The sequence below is a fragment of the Lynx canadensis genome, chromosome D4, assembly GCF_007474595.2.
Source record: "Lynx canadensis isolate LIC74 chromosome D4, mLynCan4.pri.v2, whole genome shotgun sequence".
Taxonomy (NCBI): domain Eukaryota; kingdom Metazoa; phylum Chordata; class Mammalia; order Carnivora; family Felidae; genus Lynx; species Lynx canadensis.
Window position 1 is genome coordinate 22,214,629 of NC_044315.2, and position 10,431 is coordinate 22,225,059.

The 10,431-nt window shown below is 41.3% G+C and overlaps 1 non-coding gene across 1 annotated transcript; it reads right to left on the reverse strand.

The window, feature by feature from the left end:
- Positions 1-7,554: 7,554 nt before the first annotated feature.
- On the reverse strand, positions 7,555-7,660 carry LOC115500185. Its single transcript, XR_003964432.1, has one exon. It is a non-coding gene; the product is annotated as a U6 spliceosomal RNA (small nuclear RNA).
- Between the last annotated feature and the right edge of the window lie 2,771 nt (positions 7,661-10,431).

Here is a 10,431-nt window from a genome sequence, read left to right on the forward strand (position 1 = left end):
TCCACATCTCCACGCATCTATTTCAAAAGTTCCCTCCATCTGGAATGTCCATCCCCCTTCCTTAACTCAGAAAAACAAACATACAAATAACAATTGGATTTAAGCATCTATTTCAAATGTCATCTTCATGAAGCACCCATCCCCCAATGCCTTCAAGAAGAATTAATCTGTCCTGTCCTCTTTCTTCTGGCACTGCCTCTTTATTCATCTGCTAGGGAAGTACATATACCTCTGCTTTACAGAAACTTGCAAGTGTTTCTTATTTTGCTCATGGAAGACCAAGAAAGAACTGTCTGAAGTCAGAGTGTATCCCTTTCACATCTCTACCCCTAGTAATGGACCCAAGTGTTTAGCCATTGAGGCTAGAATACTCCGATCAGCTGAAGGAACAGGACAAATAATTTAATTAATAACCTGAAAATATTGGCTTTACAAAAGATTGCTTGAGAAGAATTACATAGATACCGTCTATGTATTTGCTGAAGGCTTATAATCTATAGTATTAAAGTCTATCGTAATTCTACAGCTTAAAGTCTATAGTATTTTCCAAAGGCTTATAATCTCAATCACATTCAGGCACTTAAGTTTCTATTGAAGTGGGTTCCTCTCTACAATTTTTGTTCTTGCTTTATAATCTCACAATATTTAAATATTATAATATCAGGGGTGCCTGGGTGGCTCAGTCAGTTCCGCATCGGACTCTTGATTTCGGCTCAGGTCATGATCTCACAGCCATGAGATCAAACCCGGCATCGGGCTCTGCACTGACAACATGGAGCCTCCTTGGGATTCTCTCTCTCCCTCTATCTCTGCCCTTGCTCTTGTGTACTGTTTCTCAAAATAAATAAGCATTGAAAAAAAAAAACTTTAAATATCATAATATCAAATTTTAAGTCCTGAGACTTGCAGTGACCTTATAGAGGTCAGCTTTTGATTTTTTTGGACTTTCTCTAGGTAAGTACTCTGAGATTTTTGAGGCATTTACCACTCTCTCATTGTGTACACTCTGCTGAGGCTGTTAAACACAGTTCTGGATGTTATTTTATTACTTTTTCCAAGAGTCTTTAAAATTTTTTTTGCATAGATAACACATTCCAAAAGTCTTGCTCTCTCCCCTCTCTCCACCCAATGCATTACCACCACCCCATTTCTTTTGCTTCCCTTAACTTCTTGTTTTCTATATTCTTCTAGTGTATTTCATATAAATACAAGCAAATATGGATATATAGTCTTACTTTTCCACCTTTCCCACATAAAGGTATGAGTTCGTCTAGGTCCTCTGAAAAGCTGTTGCCCGGACAAGATTAAACTTAAGAATAATTCCCATAGTTAAGAGATTCTCTCTTCCCCTCTCTCTCAGCCCCTCCCCTGCTTGCTCATGCTCTCTCTCTTTCTCTCTCTCTCAAAATAAATGAACTTAAAAACAAATTGTTTTTTGTTTCCAATCCACTCATCACCTAAGAAATCAACCTAAGTAGTTTGGTGTATATTTTATTATTAATAATGTAAATGATGGCTGGCAGAATCTACCCCAAAATATGCCTCTTTGGCATAAGAATTATTTTGAGCTGGTTATTTTAAGAAACAGCAGATCCAGAAAAAGCTCTGAAAACAGAATGTAAGTTATCCTTTTGTAAGGGAAATTTACATTTATAAAGAGAATCTCCATTTATAAAGGGTGTCTCCCTCTCTGAACTAAAATGAAAAGGATGGCTCTAAATCACAAGAGAATCTTATCAATGGGAAAAGGCTCAAACTTACATCTGCATAACAAACCTTATCCCTGTTTACCAGGCTTTTCCTGGTCACCTTCCCAGCTGCCCTCCCCCAAACTCTTTTCCTTTTGTCTTTCTCAGAAGATGGTATTAAACTTGAATTGGAAGAGTTACTACTCATTTCTCCCTGGGTATCTTTCAGGTATACACAACATATACATGTTAATAAACATGTTTGTTTTTCTTTCCTGAATGTGTTTCTTGTAATAGAAGTCCTATTCTAACCAAGAATTTAGAAATCAAGGGGGGAGGGGGAATTGCTTTTTACTCCCCTTCATCATACCTGCCAGTCCTATAAGGTTTATTGACTCACCTACCCTTTCTTTTCCCCTTTTTTTTTTCTTTTTTCCCAATGCAGCACTGGTGACAGAGAAAATAAAGCAGTGTGAATACACAATACATTTCATTTACTTATAAAATCTATACACAAATTAGAAAAAGATATAATCATTTTCTTGTACCCACCAAATTCTAGAGTATGTGGGCTCAGGAAAATCCCTTTGTACCATTACGTAAGTCTATCCCATTTTGCCCTCTTCTCTATCACAGCAGACATTCCTCCCACACTTCTCAGACTTCTAAGGAAACGTCTAAAACACATGTTATTTTATGCCTGATAACATGTACTTTATTTGCATAAACATTTCTTAGTAAAATTATTATGAAGAGTGGCCCCTGTTGTCAGAGAAACCAAGAAAAAAATATCTAGTGTTCCATTTTTTCAAACTGTAGTCATTTTCTGTGCTTTTACTCTTGTGGTTACAAGACAACATCCTTCTGCAACATGGAGCTTCTTATCTTGTCCTTCTCTAGGATTTCTTGTTGGCCTATAACTGTTCCCCTGAATTCACCAACATAAATGCAATATATTTCTAAACTAAATTGATGACATTTACCTTCCTTTGAAACTGACTTGCCTTCTGATCTAACTGCCCAACATAGGTCACTATGTTTACAATACTAAATTCTAATATGAGCCAACTTCAGTTCAAATCCAGGTGCTATTACAAACTCGAAGTGTGAGTGTGGGGATGTTATGGAACCTGGTCTGGATCATCCGGCGGAAGAACCAAGTGGCACTCGGAGATCTTGGAAGGCAGGAGGTTTATTTCACACCAGCAGGCTCAGAGGAGATCACTCTCCAGAGGTCTGAGTCCAGAGCATTAAATAGAGGGAACAATTTATTGTCTGTTACTTCCACATTTCCACATCAGCAGTAATTTGGCACCTGCGGCAAGCGGGGTAGGAAGAAGAACCCCAAAGGGGAGTCTTCAGTGGGGGACTGGAATTTCCCTATTAGTCCTGTCAGCCATCTTGTAACAGATTTTTCCCTATCAGGGAAAATGTTAAAATCCTCTCTACATTAGTTTCTCATCTGTAAAATGAGTCTAGTAAGCATATTAGTTGGGGTGCCTGGGTGGCTGAGTTGATTAAGCCACCAACTCTTGATTTCGGCTCAGGTCGTGATCTCATGGTGGTAGAATTGAGCCCCACATTGATCTCTGCCCTGGGTGTGGACCCTGCTTGGGACTCTCTCTCCCCACCCCACTCTGCCCCTCCCCAGCTTGCTTGCATGCTTTGTCTCTCTCTCTCTCAAAAAAAAAAAAAAATTGTATTAGCTTCATACAAATGTTTTGAGGATTAAATGAGATGATACCTATAAAGTTCGTAACATTTTGCCTGAGACATAATTAGCCCTCAGTGAGAGTTAACAATTTGATGATGGGGAGGGAGGGGGAAGAGGAGGGGGACCAGAAGAAGGAGGCAGAGTATAATGTTAATGATTGTGGTGATAATGTCCTTATTTTAATGTGAATAGAGAAAGGATAGTCTGTTCTGTACTGAACATATTCTCTTTCGAGGTCACCTCTATGCCATGAAAAATGACAACACTTAAGGAAAAGCAGAGAGCAATAAAAGAAGTCATCTTCTCATATCTGAAGCAGATATCACAGTCTTATTAAAAATTTCCCACAGTAAGGAGGATGATGCTATGATGACGGGAGATTTTCTCTAAAGTGAATGTGGGCATCCTAAACCAAGTCAGACCTTTCAGTCTACTCTAGAGCATCTTTTAACATTCCCAATCCTTGTCTTTGACATAGTGTTTCTATGTTCATGTTTACATGTGGGTGCTCTACTCCACTGTGCTCTAAGAATAAAACATACGTATAAAAATGATGGCTGGCAGCCCGACTTCAAACATTGTTTTCAAGGTCCAGAGATCCAATTTCAAATTAATTGTCGTGCACAGTAAGAGGGGTCCCAAGGCCTATATCATCCAATCTTTGCCACTCACTTCCTGTGTGAACTTGAACACATTCCTTAACTTTGGGGGATCTCAGCATTTCTAAATAAGTTGGACGTAATTGTAGAGCCCACTTTTAGGCGATTAACTTGAACAGAGGAAACCTGAGAAAGGTGGAAGGGCCCACAGTAACTTTCTGTCCGAATACACACAGGCACATTAGGCGACCTACCTCAAAATATCCAATGGGTTGGACACAAGTACCAAGAAAGTAAAATTCCGTAGTTCCCATACCTCCTCACCTTCCCCCTTTAACTACAGCCCCCCACCCACCTCAAAGCAGCCAGCCTCTGCTCTGCTGTCCAGCCAGCTGCTCCCTTGCTGAGTATTCAATAAACTTCTATCTCCTTTGTTCGGCCTTGGGTGAATTCTTTCTCTGCCCATGCCACTGGTTTCCACCCTATCTGGTCATCCCACATTTGGTGCCCCCCCCCCCATCCAAGCAGGAGATCCCACAGTAATTTGGCTTGTAAATGCTTCTTTCAGTGCTATGCTTAAATCAAAAGATTGGTTGTGGTTCCTACTTTAAGGTGGCTTTGTTATTGTTAGTCTTCTCACAAAAAGTTGAGAGTCCTGCCTTGTTCTCGAATTAGCTCCTAAGACTGTAATATTTAAAAAGACCCACCCAGGGACACCTGAGTAGCTCAGTTGGTTAAGCATCAGACTTTGGCTGAGGTCATGATCTCACAGTTCATGGGTTCGAGCCCCAGGTTGGGCTCTGTGCTGAGAGCACAGCAGCTCAGAGCCTGCCTGGAGGCTGCTTCAGATTATGTCTCCCTCTCTCTCCACCCCTCCTCAGCTTGTACCCTGTCTCTCTCCCTCTCTCGGAAATAAATAAACATTAAAAAAAAATTTTTAAAAGACCCGCCCATAAGAACTCTAGCTATAATTGTGAGCACAGCATTATGCAAAAACTTGTCATATCCCTAAATTGTACATCTGAAACTGAAGTAACATTGTGTGTCAACTCTACTCAAATAAAAAAAATAAACATAAATAAATTTTAAAAGATCAAAAAGAACTATTATTCATCCAGGCGAAGGAAGTAACCTGCTTAAAATCAACTGTGGTGTAGGCAACTGATGCATCAGTAGAAAAACAGACCAATAAATTGAGGTTTTTCTTCCCTTTCTGATGAAAGAAACTTACAAGATGTCCACATCCTCTGAATGCCGTCCTACAAACTGGTGTAAAGATCAGATGTAGAATCAGCATAACTGGAAAGAGGAAGCATGAAGGAAAGGAAAGGAAAAGTGATGCAGGGGGTAAAAGGTAGAAAAACCTGAAAACAAAATAATCTTTTTCTTGCCACTCAAAGCGTGGTCCTTGGACCACATATTGGCATCATCTGACAGCTGGTTTGAACTGTGGAATCTCAGATGTACTGCTTCTCTATTGTATGGATAGTGGCAGTGCACAGATCCTTTGCATCTGCCAGTGTGCCCATCCTTTAGCGCTCCAAGTGCTAGCTGATAACAACTCACAGCCGACCCTTCATCTAGAGCATTATCCTTGGCCGAATGGGAGCTTCCTCACTTGGAAAGCTACACGGTACCCACCCAACAAACTTCAGGCAATAATTGACTGGTACTAAGGGATGAAAGACTGGTTCTTGATCTTAGGGTGAGGTTATTTGTTGCCACATGTGTTCCAAAGCTTCCCCTGGGTTCAAAGACTAAAGCTAAGTCTTTGATTGAGACCACATTCATGATTAGCTTTTACGCCTGGCTCTATCAGGCATTGTTCACTTCTTTTCTCCTGAGAATACTCCTCTAGTGAGTTACTTGAATAAGAATCCCCATCTCAGGCTCCACTTTTAAGAAACTCAACCTCAGGTGCTTTGTATCAGAAATACATCTGAGAAGCAGAGGCTAAGGATAGACATTTCTAGTTGGATCTAACGTGCCAGCTGGATCACAGGTGGTAGGTGATGGACTGATACAGTCTCTGGGAAGCCGTAGCAGGCAACTACTAAGACTTCCCTGTGAGGAGAAGGGGATGGGATGCAGGTGGAGGGAATGCACTGCCTGGTACACTTTCCCAGGCGCTGGAGAGATATGGGGAAATAGCAACTGCAAAGACTGTGAAATTGAGTGGCTGTTGCTAAGTAGCATTGATTTAGTGAAGAAAGAAAATGACAGGTTCAGACCTCTTAATAATTCAAAGTAAAGTGTGAGTGTCAGAGGCCTCCGTGGTAGCATTCGAAAAGATTCTCATCACCTGAAGCCAGAGGGTGGAAACAGCTGAAGATCAGACAGAGAGGTTAAGTATAATATTGGCAGAGCTTTAGAGAATTCTAGGCCTAGGCAAATCTCCTATACCAGTACAGCACCCAGAGAGGGAAAGAGTGGAACTCTGAGATTTGAGATGAAGACACATAGGTAGATGAACCAGTGAACTTCGTATCCTTAATCTCTCTGAGCCCACCAGGCCAGCAGAAGTGGCTTACTTCTTTTGGAAGAGAGATAACCCACCTTGTTTAAGACTCTGCAGAGGTAGAGTGCCAAACAAGACAACAAATAGCCTCCTTAGAATCTGCTCTCTTAAAGTCCACCTGGACTTTAAATATGATCAGGCCCTTAAATATGATCAAACCTCGGCATAGCCAGCCTGGAGAAGTGCTGGATGTGTCAGGGACTAGGAGGGATTATACATCAAAGTTGCTACAGGACATGGGTAACATGTGCTGGCAGGAACCGGGAAAATATGTCTGGAAGTGAATCTTGAAGATGCCAGATCAAGAAGGTGGCATATAAAGCTAGATGAAGGAAGATTTACCATATGAGGGAACTCGCTAGTGAAACAGGATTTATTTAACTCCCTGGCAAGAACTCTAAGTGATGGTTCTACAGGCTTGGAAAAAATGACAGCTGGCATTAAATTAGAGAGGCTCTGGAAAACGGTGAGAAAGAGCTCAGAAGGCTTAGAGAGCTAAGTATGCTAGAATGGATCTATTATATACAACTGGAAAACCTACCAGCTGGTCATTTCCTTTAAGAGGGCCTGGAGAGCACTCCACTTATTAAAGCAATAAGGAATGAACTAGGGAGGAACATCACTGCAATGCTCAGTAATGCCTGTCTTCTGTGGGCTGAATTAGTAGCTGTTACAGAACTGAGTTCCCTAGAAGCAAAGGGGATGATAGGATCTTGGAATAGCGTGGTTAGCAAGGTCTGAATGGCAGCCAAGAGGGGTCTGACTTAATACGGTCTTAGAGAGATGCCTTGAAATACGTGGTGTTCCTAGAGGCAAGATCAATAAGCAGCCAACTGCCCAGGGTACTGTCAAATCTATATCTAAATATCTATATCTATATCTATCAGAAAAATTAGGAATAGATGAGTAGCAGGCAACACTCCCCAGTGGAAAGTCACAAACTTTTCCCCAGTTTCCACACTGGAGTCAACTCCCAGATGCAGGACCCACTGACTGAAGGAGCATCCAGGTGCAGATGATGAAGGGATCTCTGGCACCGCAGCAGGTATATACATGAATCTGCATGTCATCTGCACGCAGGGGTCATGCTAATCTTCTCTGTATCTTTCCAATTCTGTATACGTGCTGCTGAAGCTAACACCAGCAATTACATACAACAGTGATTCTTCCATCCTTCCCAAGTGGGACCTATAGCCATTTACTTGGGTAATGGCACACTTGGAAAGGGGAATTTCCAGATTTTTCCAGGTTTGTCAAACACAGCATCCAAGTTCAATCTGATACCAGGAGATCCATCTTGCTTTCCTCTGCATTATAGTAGGGGTATAAGGAGTTCAGTTAGTAAAGGTAATAAATGGAGTTCTGACCCAGGTCTATCCCACAGGAGGGGTTATTGTCTCTATGGACCTGCTTGGTTGTCACTTCCTTGCTCTCCAAATGGGTAATTCAAGAGCACATATTTAGCAGTTAGCAGAAATTTCACATGGGTTCCTTGACCTATAGATTAGGAATGTTTGTAGTAAGAAAGCAAAGTAGTAGCCCTTGAAATTACCCCCACCCACCCCAGAAATTAGAGTAAACAAAAACACATGGGCTACACATTCACGGTCCTATCCCAAGGTTGTGCTAATTTTCACGACCTCTGGCATACAATAGATTGAAGGGACCTGGATTGTGTAGGAAAGGGGAACTATTTTCCTTCTACCTATCTGAGGTTCACTGTCTGGGGCTCTGTAAATTCGCCTGACAAAAGACAGATTAACAAGAGAAAAACAGAACTTTATTAACTTGTGCACTGCGCATGTACTTGGGAGCACTCAGAGATGAGTAACTCAAAGGGGTGGTTAGAATGTGGGTTTATATAACATCTTAACAAAAGAGCAATATATTTTTAGAGATGTAGAAGACAAAGGTAAGAGACTTTGAGTTCCAGGGGCAGCATTCTGTGGGAAGGCAAAAAAATGGGGAAACTAAAGGTAGATAAGGGCTAGTTGCAAGGTTTGTTATATAGATTCCTTTGGTTTCCTCTCTGGGCCGATAAGGACCTGGTTATCTCTGGTGGTTAACTTCTGTCCTTCCTGGTAGAGAAGGAAAGGGAAACACCTTTATAAATTTGTATCCTGCCTCTAAGCGAATAAGGGGAGGGCAAAGAGATACTCTTATATTTACTTCTTTTCAACTGCCTTCAGCTCAAAATAAGCCTATGCCAAAGTGGCATATTTTGAGATGGCATATTTTGCTAAACTTCATCTTTCTTGATATTTTGGAGAGAATTTACATCATGTCAATTGAAGCTGATGAGCAAGAAGTGGCAAATAGTATGGATGCCTTAGACATGCATATCCAGTCCAGAGAGTGGGGAAATACGTCATGTTTCCTACCACAAAGAATGAAACCCAACCTTTGATAGGTTCCTTTGGGTTTTGCAGGCAGTATATTCTGCATTAGGAATACAGAAACTACCAATTCACCATGTTGATTTAAAGGCTATTATCAACTTCTGTTAAGGTTCAGAAAAAAATAGTTCTCTGTAGTACTTCAGGTTTTGGTTCTGAAGTGCTGACATTTTATTTCTATGGCTCAGCAGACTCCATGATACTAGACAGATCGTGGCAGAGAAAGACATTGTGTAGGACTCTGGGAAGACCCAACAGGATGGCCACAGCAGAAACTCCTATGATTGGAAGAAAGTCAATGTCATGTCACATGTAGCAGAAAAAACTATATTCCATTCAAAAAAATAGGTCTTGGGATAATACTAGATCTTTTAGAAACTGCACATCTGCCCTCGGGAATTAAGTGACTGTATGGTCAGAATTACTCATCATAAATTGGATACTTTCAGATCCACCAAATCATAACATTGGGGCGTTCTAGCAGCAATCATTAATCAAGCAGATGTGGTACATGCAAAATCAGGCTCAAGCTGGTCCAGGAGACACAAATAAGGTAATGAACAGCTGTCAGAACCCATGTTTCTCTGGTGCCTTTGTCTCAGCTCACACTCTTGTCACATGGGCATTTTCTATAACTAACTGATGGGAGAAGAAATACACAAGCTTGATTCACAGATGGGTCAGTTAACTAAGTGAAAGCAAATAAAAAATAAAGTATCACTGCACCATGTCACCTTTCAGGGGAAGCCCTGAAAAACCGTCACGGGGAAAGCCTCCCATTTGGCAGAGCTTCAGACACTACAAGGGGTGATGCGCTTGGAATGCAGAGACAGTAGACAAAAGGGAGCGGATATATCGATTCTCAAGAAGGCAGAAATAGCTTAACTGATTGGTCAATGGCTTGTAAAGAACTAGATCAAAGGACGGGGAACAAGGAGATCTGGGGATGTGTCAGGCAAATGAATCTTTGAGAGTGAGCACAAAATATGAGGATCTTCGTATGACACATTAATGCTGAGCAGAGTGTGTCCACCTCAGAAGAGGCATTAAACACTTCACAAACAGGATGACTCAGTGAGTAGATATTTTCTAACCTTTGAGCTTAACCACTATGGTGCTTGCATGATGAACTCATAAAAAGAGCGGCCATAGTGGCAGAGATAGACTTTTTGTGAGTCAGACAGCAGGACCTCCCTCACTGATACTAACCAGTCTAATTCCTGCCCTTTTCAATATTCCACTTACTAGCAAAAGAGAACAAAATTGAAATCTCAGAAGAGTACCACCCCTCATGAAAATCAAGCAGCCACTTGAAGCAAGTAAAACTTCTTCTTCACACTGTCCCCCAGTAGTGGCAGCTATTCATCACTCACCAAAATCAACACATATTCCACGTTTGCCTTTTGGATCCACATGATCTTAGCTAGCACCACTATCCAAGGGCTGATAGAGTGTCTGATCTACCAACACATCTCAGACAAACACATTTTACCTAAGAAGGTGTAACAGCAAACAC